The following is a 12,178-nucleotide window of genomic DNA, read 5'->3' on the forward strand; positions in this document are numbered from 1 at the left end:
ACCTTCAGCCCAGGTGGCTCTTCTCCAGAGCCTTCAGGCTCCTGGCTGACCTGACCCCACGTGCCCTGACAGGGAACCCTCAGAGTGAGATCCCCCATTTCCCTGGGGCCGCTCTGCTCAGGGGCTTTTGTAAAGCTGTCAGTTTTTGTGGCCCCACCCAGTTCCTGGCTTGGCCAAAACCCTGAGGGCTGGCCACGGGCGAGCTGGGGCCGGGGGGTCGGCCACCGAGCCCCTTGGAGAGCCCTGCCCACTGATCCCCAGGGCCATTCCTGGGCTGGACACACAGAGTCTGTCACTGTTAATGATCCTCACGGTGCCGAAGGTGGCCTGCGCTGGGTCCCTTCTCTTCTGGAAATGAGGGGAGATTCGAGCTGTCTTGCATCAACCCACACTGGAGCTGTGTTCTCAGCTGGAGAAAGGCCCATGGGGGCAGTCGGTGGGGGGGTGGGCCGGGGCTGTTGCTGGCCCTCTGGGTTGCTGGCACCGGGGGTCTGTCAGGGGCTCTTTCTGGCCGTGGCTGTGAAGCTGGCAGAAGCCCCTTATTAACTTCACCTCTCACTGGCCTCCATGGGAGCAGCGTCAAGGGGCTGAGGTTGCACTGCATGCTGGACCACGGGGTGCCCCCAGGGCTGGGGCCTGCCCTCTCCGCCGGCTGCTGTCCTCGGGGAGGAGTTTCAGCTCTAAATGCCCCTGGCAGGCAGGCAGGTGCGAGGGGAGGGGCATGATGGTTTCAAGGAGAGGATTGCTGCTCTTCCAGACCTGCATGCACCCTAGGGGCTGGAGGGGAGGGGGTCTGCCCTCAACAGCATCAGAGCTGGGGCATGGGTGTCAGGAGCCATGGGTGGGCCCTCGGGGGGCCAGGTGTGAGCGTGGTGGGCATGCTCGCCCTTGGACCACTGTTGGGGGTGGGAGAGAAGGGCACAGATATGGCTTGGACTAGGGGGAATGACCGTGCCCTGGAGGCTTGCTGAGGGAGGGGGTGAGTGGACAGCATGTTGGGAAGTCTCTCTGTGTCTAAGTCCAGCTGAGGCCATGGCTAGAGGCTGGGCCTTGTGCCCAGAGGAGAATGGCTGGCAGTTTTTGCAGTTGGATTTAAGGTGGCCTGTGATAGCTTGAAGTGTTTGGGGAGTGGTGCCGCTGGTCCCCTTTGTGGTCTCTGAAGGGGAAGGTTTAACTTTGGAACCAAAGACAGTCTCAGTCACCTGAGCTTTGTGTAGAATTTTACTTGAAGTGAAAGGGACAGAAAAGCTTCTGACAGACATCAGAAGAGAGTAGGAGAATACCGGCCTGGTTAAGTCTTATTTCTCAACTGGCTGCTGAGAACAGGTAAGAAGCAAGCCTCAAGGTTGTAAGAGTTCCACCAGACCCTTCCCCAAGGCATATGTCCTGAGCTAACTTCAGTACAAGATTAGCCAGGGAGTTCTGGGCAACATCTCTGGGTGAGATATATACTGTTGCTGTGTAATCAGGGACACAAGTCTTGAGAAATAGGTTCCCAGGCAAGACTCAATAAGCATTAACACAGAGCCTCAGAGAAGCATTTCTATGAGTAAGACATTGTGCTGCGTGATCATCAGCTCCTGAAGAAAGGCCAGTTCTCAGGCAAGATGCCCTGCTGCACAGGCTTAAGGAAAGCGTGAGCGAGAAAGTGCACCCACTCCTTAAAGGGACTTGGACTGCCAGCTAAGCTTCAATTCATCCGCCTGGGTGCCCATCGCTCAGTCAGTAAAGAATCTGCCTGCAAGCAGAAGATCCAGGTTTGATTCTTGGGTCGGGAAGATCCCCTGGAGAAAGGAATGGCAACCCACTCCAGTATTTTTGCCTAGAGAATCCCGTGGACAGAGGAGCCTGGTAGGCTAGAGTCCATGGGGTCACAAAGAGTCAGACGGGGCTTAGCGACTAAACCACCACCACCACCTGCGTGCCCAGCAAAGAGGCTGAAGGATGGGGGGCCTTGTTGAGAGACCTGGTTTTGGCTCTGGGGCCTCGTGTCTCCCTTTCAGGAAATGGGGGATGTGGCTGCCCCAGGCCCTCCAGGAAACAACTGCTGTGGCCCTCCTGCGTCTCTGGTTCCTGCTTGGGGGAGGGGAGGTGCCCATGGTGCCCTGCCAGCCCCTCTCACTGGGCTTGCATCTCCAGCCCCGGGCAGCCAGGGCCCTGCTGGCACAGGATCAGCTAGGTCACAGCATCGTGGGCCCTGTGTGGGCGGCAGCCCTGCCCTTGTCTGGCCCCAACAAGTGACAGGATATGGCTTTGACTTTTTGAGCCCTTCAAAGTCTGACCTGCCTCCCCCCTCCACCTCATAACTGCCTCTTCCCAGCAATGGTGTGCAGAGCTTGGGTAAGTGCAGGGGTGGCAGGTCCAGAGCTTGCAGACCATGCAGCTGGCCATGTTCATGCCCAGGCTGGGCTCCTTCTACGGCATCCCATGGCTGAGTTCCGGGACCCCGTCCTGCCCCCACCCTCCTCAAACCAGAGAAAGGACATGATGCTACCGGCAGCAAGTTGCCAGATGACGCGTCTGGATCTCCGTGGTGGAGCAGCTGGACCCGGGCCCACTGGCCATGCTGAGTCAGCCTCCTGTCTTCTGCCCACACCGCTCTGGAGGGTGGGTGACCTACCCCACTCTGGAGCATGAGGCTGCGAAGGTGTCTCTTGACTGGGCTGCCCTAAGCAGGGTGTGGAGTCCAGTTGAGACTGAGGCAGGAGGAAAGGTTGCCCTGGTCACACAGCTGCTTCATTAGAGTCAGGGCACATCCATGCCATTGCTTCTGAAAAGAGCCAGTGAGCTACAAGGGCTCTTGGGCCCTTCCCGTGGGACTGCATGGGAAGGACACCTCCAGCTGCAGGTGGCGGAGGCCGACCTTCACTGGGACGACCAAGGCTGGTGGCCTCCTCACCAGTGAGGGGCGGGGTGGGAGCTTGCTCAGGGCTGAGGGTGCGGGGGCAGGCTGAGTCTCTGAGGACGTCTTGGCCACTCCCTCAGGACTATGGGGCAGCTGCCATGGCTGGAAGCGTGCAGGCCCTCTCTCCTGCCCTGTGGCAGGTGGGAAGAGCGGCAGCAAGTCGCCCCTATGCAGCCGGGCTGTTCATGCAGGAAGGGGAGCCCCGCTGCTTCCACCCCTCCGTGTTCAGAGCGATGCTTCACCCACAGGACCCGGGACCCGGGAATGCTCTCCTCTGGGTGATTCCGGGGAGGCAGAGTTGCTTCTGAGTGCCTTCTCTTAGCCTCTTCTTTCTGCCTGGAGACTGGCTGCCGTGGGAGCTGCCGGGGAAAGGATGTGAGCAATGTGGATGGGTTTTCAGTGACAGGGCAGGAGCCCCCTGGGCTCAGACCCCAGGGGAGAATCCCCCGAGAGTGGGACATGCTCATCCCTTCAGTACAGTGACTACACATTTGGCAGGGTCTCAGCGACCATGATGCCCCCTTCACGAACCCTCCTTTGCCCTAAGGTTACATGCATCAGGCCAAGGCCAATGCTTGGGCAACAGTCCCCAGGGGGACCCAAAGCCCTAGGTGGGGCCCAGGCTGTGGACACTCACCCTCCCCTATAGGTCAGGGAGGGGCACCAAGCAGGTGGCCTGGTCACTGCTGTGTGCACTCGCTTGCCTGGATGTGCTCACACTCATTAGTTTGCAGGAATTTGCATGAATTTCTCTGCATGCATTAGCTTGCCTTGCCTAGTCTTATGCGTGTTTGAGGTAGTTTGCCAGCTTTTCCCATGAGGGTGGTCATGACTTGGATTTTGAGGTTCTTTCCTGCTGTGAACTTCATCATTCCCACAGACTCTTGCCACCATAAATTTCCAGCCAATGGTAAAGGGAGGGGCCAGGAGAAGAGTCCAGCACCCTTGGAATTCTTGGAAGGCTCCCAGTGACCATGGGGTCCTGACTGACCACCCACACCATGCTGGGAAAAGTGGCTGTCCTGTGGATGAGGTCTCAGGACGGACAGAACCAGAAAACATGGCACACTTGGCTCACACAACAGGAAGGTCCCCCTTGAAGGCATGGTGATGAATTGGCTTTCACATCCAAAGGCGCCCCCGCACTGTCCTCCACCATAACTGACCCACCACAATCAGCCTACATATGGCCAGCTGCCTTTATGCTGGTGGTGCTGCTTCTGCTTGGAGCCATACCAGCTCCCTGTGGCAGGAGGTGTGTGGCAGGAACTGCGGGATGAAACTTGGGGTTTAGAGGACTCAGGAAGAGAAAGTGGTGTTGGCTGCACAGAGACAGCCTGAAGGGGCAGGAGTGTGGTATGGCTGCAATCAGGGGAGTACATGGAGGGAGTCTGGGCCTGCCTTAGAAGCAAAGCACCATTGGTGAGAGGCATGTGAATGATTGGGCAAGACATGCCTCAGCAACCTTGTTCCCCTTGTGCTGCACAGGACATCAGCTTGGCGGGCTCCGGGGTGTGCCCGACAGGACACCACCTTGGCAGGCTCTGGGGTGTGCCCCACAGGACACCACCTTGGCGGGCTCTGGGGTGTGCCCCACAGGACACCACCTTGGTGGGCTCCAGGGTGTGCCCCACAGGACACCACCTTGGTGGGCTCTAGGGTGTGCCTGACAGGACACCACCTTGGCGGGCTCCGGAGTGTGCCCCACAGGACACCACCTTGGTGGGCTCCAGGGTGTGCCCCACAGGACACCATCTTGGTGGGCTCTAGGGTGTGGACATCAGCTTGGAGGGCTCTAGTATATGCCCCACAGGACACCACCTTGGGGGGTTCTAGGGTGTGCCTGATTGGACACCACCATGGTGGGCTCCAGCGTGTGCCTGATCAGACACCACCGTGGTGGGCTCCAGGGTTCGCCTGACAGGACACCACCTTGGTAAGCTCTGGGATGCGATCAATAGGATAGCACCTTGGCAGTTTTTGGGGTGCACTCAACAGGACCACAGTGGCATGTTCAGGAGTGTACATCTCAGCTGCTGCTGCCTCGGCAGGCTCCAGGAGCAGACACAGTGGGTTGCCTGCTCATGGAGGTGGGCAACCATAGCTGAGCCCCAGGGTCTGTTTGACTTAGGAAGCAGGGCGGAGATCTCCTCCCGCAGCTGTGAATTTATCACCATGGCCGTCTTTGTGAACTCAGCAGCTGTAGGTCATCCGGATGGGCAGCAGGTTCTCCAGAAGCTGGAAAGGTCTGTTCTTGGTAGCTGTGGGCTGTGTAGATGTGTGCGTGCCAATACTGGGCTGGGTCTGGCTCTGAGCTGCCTCCACGGTAGGTCCAGGCACACAACCACTGTGTTCCTGGAGCCTGCCTTCAGTGGATCTGAGCTGGTGGCCTTGTGAAAATGATGACTGGGGGACACCAGGGCAGGCTGCCAGCATCCCCAGCAGTGAGGCGGGGCCAGGGGCAGTGCCAGCAGCAGTGTGCTTTGTGAGCTGTCACATCGGGTGACAGGCAATGCAGCACGACTCACTGCCGGACAGGCAGCTCCAGAAGAGGGATGCTCAGTGGGTTCTCTCCAGCGGCGGTGCTCCAGCCACACCTACCTCCCACCACAGACCATAACTGCAGCTCAGAAACAGACCTGAGGGCCTCTACTCCAACAGCGAGGGCACAGACTTTCCCCCAACAGGGCTGTGACACCCACAGAGCAGAGTGGAAACCGTGCCCAATGCCCAGTGTACACCTCCTGCCAAGGGGATGCCTGATGGCCTGCACACGCTGTGGAGAGGGACAGCAGGCATTCGCACGAGAAACAGCCTTGGCACCAAAGTATGTTAGACCTACGCAGGCTGCTCCTTATAAAGTAGCCAACAGAGACCACAGTAGACAACTGTTTTTCCTAAATTCACAGACTGGGAGAAATATGAGTAACATGAGAATCAGAGAAACCACTCCCACCTAAAAAACCAAGGGAATTCCCCAGAAGGAGCAGATAATGAGACAGACCTCTTGAGCCTAAGGACACCAAGTTCAAAAAGGAAGTAATGAAAATACTGAAGGAATTATGAAAGGCTATCAACAGAAAGGCAGATTACTGTTAAAAGGAATTAAAAACTCAAGGAGGAGCAAGAAAAATTAGAAAATTCCTTTGCTGAGACGAATGCTGAGCTCAAGGCAATGAATAGCAGGATGAATCTAGTAGAAGAAAGAATAAGTGACCTGGAAGATGGACTAGTGAAAGGCATCCAATATAAAGAGCACACAGAAAGCCAACCCCCCCTCCCCCCCAAAAACAGAAAAACCCTATGAAAGCAGTAAGAGGAAAGGCCACCCCAAACACAGCAACCTAAGCAAGATGAAAAGGCAGAGAAATATTCAGCAGGCAAAGGAGTATGATAAAAGCCCACCAAAACAAACAAAAGAGGAGGAGATAGGGAGTCTAGCTGAGAAAGAATTCAGAGTAATGATAGTAAAAATGATACAAAATCTTGAAAACAAAATGGAGTTACAGATAAATAGTCTGGAGACAAGGATTGAGAAGATGCAAGAAAAGTTTAACAAGGACCTAGGAGAAATAAAAAAAGAGTCAATCAATAATGAATATTTATGCAACAACTGAGATCAAAAGCACTCTGGAGGGAACCAACAGTAGAATAACCGAGGCAGAATACAGGGTAAGTGAGGTGGAAGATAGACTGGTGGGAATACGTGAAGCAGAGAGGGAAAAAGAAAAAAGCATCAAAAGAAGTGAGGACAACCTCAGAGACCTCTGGGACAATGTTAAACACCCCAACATTTGAATCATAGGAGTCCCAGAAGAAGACAACAAAAAGAAAGGGCATGAGAAAATACTTGAGGAGATAATAGTTGAAAACTTCCGTAAAATGGGGAAGGAAATAGGCACCAAAGTTCAAGAAACCCAGAGAGTCCGAAACAGGATAAATCCAAGGCGAAACACCCCAAGACACATATTAATCAAATTAATGAAGGTCAAACACAAAGAACAAATATTAAAAGCAGCAAGGTAAAAACAACAAATATGGGGATGACAAGGGAATCCCATAAGGATAACAGCTGATCTTTCAATAGAAACTCTTCAAGCCAGAAGAGAATGGCAGGACATACTTAAAGTGATGAGAGAAAATAACTTACAACCCAGCAAGGATCTCATTTAAATATGGAAAAATCAAAAGCTTTACAGACAAGCAAAAGCTGAGAGAATTCAGCACCACCAAAACAGCTCTCCAACAAATGCTAAAGGATCTTCTCTAGACAGCAAACACAGAAAAGGGTTATAAATTTGAACCCAAAACAACAAAGTAAATGGCAATGGGATCATACTTATCAATAATTACTTTGAATGTAAATGGGTTGAATTCCCCAACCAAAAGACAAAGACTGTCTGAATGGATACAAAAACAAGACCCCTATATATGCTGTCTACAAGAGACCCACTTCAAAACAAGGGACACATACAGGCTGAAAGTGAAGGGCTGGAAAAAGATATTTCACACAAAAGGAGACCAAAAGAAAGCAGGAGTAGCAGTACTCATATCCAATAAAATAGACTTTGAAATAAAGGCTGTGAAAAGAGACAAAGAAAGACACTACATAATGATCAAAGGATTAATCCAAGAAGATATAACAATTATAAATATATATGCATCCAACATAGGAGCACCACAATATGTAAGACAAATGCTAACAAGTATGAAAGGGAAATTAACAATAACACAATAATAGTGGGAGACTTTAATACCCCACTCACACCTATGGACAGATCAACTAAACAGAAAATTAACAAGGAAACGCAAACTTTAAATGATACACTAGACCAGTTAGACCTAATTGATATCTACAGGACATTTCACCCCAAAACAATGAATTTCACCTTTTCTCAAGTGCACACGGAACCTTCTCCAGGATAGATCACATCCTGGGCCATAAATCTAGCCTTGGTAAATTCAAAAAACTTGAAATAATCTCAAGCATCTTTTCTGATCGCAATGCAGTAAGATTAGATGTCAACTACAGGAAAAAAACTATTAAAAATACAAACACATGGAGGCTGAACAACACACTCCTGAATAACCAACAAATCACAGAAGAAATGAAAAAAGAAGTAAAAATGTGCATAAAAAGAATGAAAATGAAAACACAACAACCCAAAACCTATGGGATTCAGTAAAAGCAGTGCTAAAGGGAATGTTCATAGCAATACAAGCCTGCCTCAAGAAACAGGAGAGAAATCAAATAAATAACATAACTTTATAGCTAAAGCAACTAGAAAAAGAAGAAATGAAGCACCCCAGGGTTAGTAGAAGGAAAGAAATCATAAAAACTAGGGCAGAAATAAGTGAAAAAGAAACAAAGGAGAACATAGCCAAAATCAGCAAAGCCAAAAGCTGGATCTTTGAGAAGATAAATAAAATAGACAAACCGTTAGCCAGACTCATTAAAAAAAAAGGGGGAGAAGAATCAAACCAACAAAATTAGAAATGAAAATGGAGAAATCACAACAGACAACACAGAAATACAAAGGATCATAAGAGACTACTATCAGCAATTCTATGCCAATAAAATGGACAACATGGAAGAAATGGACGAATTCTTAGAAAAGTATAACTTTCCAAAACTGAACCAGGAAGGAATAGAAAATCTTAGCAGATCCATCACAAGCACAAAAATTGAAACTGTAATCACAAATCTTCCAGCAAACAAAAGCCCAGGACCAGATGGCCTCACAGCTGAATTCTACTGAAAATTTAGAGAAGAGCTAATACCTATCCTACTCAAACTCTTCCCGAAAATTGAAGAGGAAGGTAAAGTTCCAAACTCATTCTATGAGGCCACCATCACCCTAATACCAAAACCTGACAAAGACGCCACAAAATTACAGGCCAATGTCACGGATGAACACAGATGCAAAAATCCTCAACAAATCCTAGCAAGCAGAATCCAACAACACATTAAAAAGTTCATACACCATGACCAAGTGGGCTTTATCTCAGGGATGCAAGGATTCCTCAATATTCACAAATCCATCAATGTGATACATCACGTTAACAAATTCAAGGATAAAAACCATATGATTATCTCAATAGATGCAGAGAAAGCCCTTGAGAAAATTCAACATTCATATATGATAAAAAACCCTCCAAAAAGCAGGCATAGTAGGAACATCCCTCAACATAATAAAAGCCATATATGATAAACTCACAGCAGTCATTATCCTCAATGGTGAATTTTGAAAGCATTTCCTCTAAAGTCAGGAACAAGACAAGAATGCCCACTCTCACCACTTCAATTCAACATAGTTTTGGAAATTTTAACCACAGCTATCAGAGAAGAAACAGAAATGAAAGGAATCCAGATTGGACAAGAAGAAGTAAAACTTTCACTGTTTGCAGATGGCATGAGCCTCTACATAGAAAACCCCAAAGACTCCACCTGAAAATTACCAGAGCTAGTCAATGAATGTAGTAAAGTTGCAGGATATAAATGTAACACACAGAAATCCCTTATGTTCTTATACACTAGCAATAAGAAAACAGAAAGAGAAATTAGGGAAACAATTCCATTCACCATTGCAATGAAAAGAATAAAATACTCAGGAATCAGTTAAGTTCACTTCAGTCGCTCAGTTGTGTCCAACTCTTTGTGACCCCATGAATTGCAGCACGCCAGGCCTCCCTGTCCATCACCAACTGATGGAGTCTACCCAGCTTGAACATCTGGAAGTTCTCGGTTCATGTATTGTTGAAGCCTGGCTTGGAGAATTCTGAGCATTACCTTACTAGCGTGTGAGATGAGTTCAACTGTGCGGTAGTTTGAGCGTTCTTTGGCATTGCCTTTCTTTGGGATTGGAATGAAAACTGACCTTTTCCAGTCCTGTGGCCACTGCTGAGTTTTCCAAATTTGCTGGCATATTGAGTGTAGCACTTTCACAGCACCATCTTTCAGGATTTGAAATAGCTCAACTGGAATTCCATCACCTCCACTACCTTTGTTCATAGTGATGCTTTCTAAGGCCCACTTGACTTCACATTCCAGGATGTCTGGCTCTAGGTGAGTGATCACACCACCGTGATTATCTTGGTTGTGAAGATCTTTTTGTACAGTTCTTCTGTGTATCCCTGCCACCTCTTCTTAATATCTTCTGCTTCTGTTAGGTCCACCCCATTTCTGTCCTTTTTGTTTCTTTAGGTAGATATATACTCAAATTTGGAAAACTCAGCAGTGGCCACAGGACTGGAAAAGATCAGTTTTCATTCCAATCCCCAAGAAAGGCAATGCCAAAGAATGCTCAAACTACCACACAATTGCAATCATCTCACACACTAGTGGAGAAGGCAGTGGCAGGCCACTCCAGTACTCTTGCCTGGAAAATCCCATGGACGGGGGAACCTGCTAGGCTGTAGTCCACTGGGTCGAGAAGAGTCAGACACGACTGAGTGACCCCACTTTCACTTTTCACTTTCATGCATTGGAGAAGGAAAGGGCAACCCACTCCAGTGTTCTTGCCTGGAGAATCCCAGGGACGGGGGAACCTGGTGGGCTGCCGTCTATGGGGTCTCACAGAGTCGGACACGACTGAAGCAACTTAGCAGCAGCAGCAGCACACACTAGTAATGCTCAACATTCTCCAAGCCATGCTTCAGCAATACATGAACCGTGAACTTTCAGATGTTCAAGCTGGTTTTAGATAAGGCAGAGGAACAAGAGATCAAATTGCCAACACCCACTGGATCACGGAAAAAGCAAGAGAGTTCCAGAAAAACAACTATTTCTGCTTTATTGACTATGCCAAAGCCTTTGACTCTGTGGATCACAATAAACTGTGGAAAATTCTGAAAGAGATGGGAATACCAGACCATCTGACCTGCCTCTTGAGAAACCTGTATGCAGGTCAGGAAGCAACAGTTAGAACTGGACATGGAAAAACAGACTTGTTCCAAATAGGAAAAGGAGTACATCAAGGCTGTATATTGTCACCCTGCTTATTTAACTTCTATGCAGAGTACATCATGAGAAACACTGGGCTGGAAGAAGCACCAGCTGGAATCACGATTGCTGGGAGAAATAGCAATAACCTCAGATATGAAGATGACACCACCCTTATGGCAGAAAGTGAAGAGGAACTAAAAAGCATCTTGATGAAAGTGAAAGTGGAGAGTAAAAAAGTTGGCTTAAAGCTCAACATTCAGAAACCGAAGATCATGGCATCTGGTCCCATCACTTCATGGGAAATAGACAGGGAAACAGTGGAAACAGTGTCAGACTTTATTTTTTGGGCTCCAAAATCCCTGCAGATGGTGATTGCAGCCATGAAATTAAAAGGCAAATACTCCTTGGAAGAAAAGGTATGACCAACAAAGATAGCATACTGAAAAGTAGAGACATTACTTTGCCAACAAAGGTCCGTCGAGTCAAGGCTATGGTTTTTCCAGTGGTTATGTATGGATGTGAGAGTTGGACTGTGAAGAAAGCTGAGTACTGAAGAATTGCTGCTTTTGAACTGTGGTGTGTTAGAAGACTCTTGAGAGTCCCCTGGACTGCAAGGAGATCCAACCAGTCCATCCTAAAGGAGATCAGTCTTGGGTGTTCTTTGGAAGGAATGATGCTGAAGCTGAAACTCCAGTACTTTGGCCTCCTCATGTGAAGAGTTGACTCATTTGAAAAGACTCTGATGCTGGGAGGGATTGGGGGCAGGAGGAGAAGGGGATGGCTGATGATGAGATGGCTGGATGGCATCGCCGACCCGATGGACGTGAGTCTGAGTGAACTCCAGGAGTTGGTGATGGACAGGGAGGCCTGGCGTGCTGCGATTCATGGGGTCTCAAAGAGTTGGACACGACAGAGCAACTGAACTGAACTGAAAGAAACAAAAGACCTATATATAGAAACTATAAAACTCTGAATAAAGAGATCAAAGATGACACAGATAGATGGGGAGATATGCCATGTTCATGGATTGGAAGAATCAATATAGTGAAAATGAGTAAACTACCAAAAGCAATCTATAGATTCAGTGCAATCCCTATCAAACTACCAATGGTATTTTTCAAAGAACTAGAAGAAATAATCTCACAATTTGTATGGAAATACAAAAAACCGCAAAGAGCCAAAGCAATCTTGAGAAACAAGAGTGGAACTGGAGGAATCAACCTGCCTGACTTCAGGCTCTACTACAAAACAACAGTCAGCAAGACAGTATGGTACAGGCACAAAGATAGAAACATAGATCAATGGAACAAAATAGAAAGCCCAGAGAT

The sequence above is a fragment of the Ovis aries genome, chromosome 18 (genome assembly GCF_016772045.2).
Source record: "Ovis aries strain OAR_USU_Benz2616 breed Rambouillet chromosome 18, ARS-UI_Ramb_v3.0, whole genome shotgun sequence".
Taxonomy (NCBI): Eukaryota; Metazoa; Chordata; class Mammalia; order Artiodactyla; family Bovidae; genus Ovis; species Ovis aries.